Here is a 1,197-nt window from a genome sequence, read left to right on the forward strand (position 1 = left end):
TCTCTCCCTCACTTTTTTTCCCATTGATATCAGATTCAGCACAGATTGGATGGGACTCAAATATCCATACCTTTAAAATATGCACAAAACTTTGAGAGTTTATGTTTTAGCGATACAGAGGCTAAAACTGAATAAAATAAAATAATTTTAAGTATTCCCTTCAAAAACAGGAGACAGCAAAGTATAAAAAGTAAAAGAGCTCAAATGAGAAAACTAGAATCAGAAATTACTAAAATGATGTTCACTTCGGCAGCACATATACTACAATTGGAACAATACAGTGATTAGCATGGCCCCTGAGCAAGGATTACATGCAAATGGGTGAAGCATTTCATATATATAAAAAAGAAATTACAAAAAATGGAGAGTATTATATGTGATATAATAACTCAGGATTAGCTCTGAGCTGTAAAGCAACAGCAGCTGAAGCAAATATTGAGATGCTCCAAGAAGAGATGGACAAGTTTCTAAAAACAAGAACATGGGGAAAATGGAGTCAGTGTGATAGCACAGAGATATGGCATTTGTCTTGTATGTGGCTAACACAGGACAGATATGAGCTTTATTCCCCTGTGTTCCATATGGTCCCCCCATGCCAGGAGTGATTTCTGAGCACAGAGCCAGGAGTAAAACCTAGATGTCACCTCTGTGACCCAAAATAATAAATAAATAAACAAACAAATAAAGAACATGGGAAATAACTGAGAGCATATCAGAGAACTATGAAAATAACAATATAATTTTTATGATTTAAGGGATACATAAGATGTGTGATGGTCTGAGTAAAATAATTCAATTAGGAATGCTTTGAGAAAAATTGTATTCAGAATGACCTTTCCAATAGACAAATATAGAATATTGAAAATAGGAAGATACATACAAAGTATCTTTGCATACAAAGTAAAGGCTATAAGACTCACAATGTTATTTCCATCACTACTTGATCACTTGTCACATAAAGTACAGCAGGCTAAACAGTAAGATAAGTAAATGATATATAACTCCAAGGATTGTCTTTTTAACTGAATCTCAATGAGGTGTCCCTGAGGGTAGGCGGCCCTTCATTACTAAATAGACGTCAAAGTTTCCAGAGTTTGATTTTGTTAGTATACTACTTGTTATTGAAAAAAACATTCATTTTTATAAGGATTTTATGTTTGTGAGGAAATAAAAATATTTAAGAAGTTTTCTCCATCA

At 33.3% G+C, this 1,197-nt stretch overlaps 1 non-coding gene across 1 annotated transcript; it reads left to right on the forward strand.

Annotated features, from left to right (window-relative positions):
• Positions 1-239: 239 nt before the first annotated feature.
• On the forward strand, positions 240-341 carry LOC126002332 (U6 spliceosomal RNA). The gene has a single exon (XR_007493071.1). It is a non-coding gene; the product is annotated as a U6 spliceosomal RNA (small nuclear RNA).
• The last annotated feature ends 856 nt before the right edge of the window (positions 342-1,197 follow it).

The sequence above is a fragment of the Suncus etruscus genome, chromosome 2 (assembly GCF_024139225.1).
Source record: "Suncus etruscus isolate mSunEtr1 chromosome 2, mSunEtr1.pri.cur, whole genome shotgun sequence".
NCBI lineage: Eukaryota > Metazoa > Chordata > Mammalia > Eulipotyphla > Soricidae > Suncus > Suncus etruscus.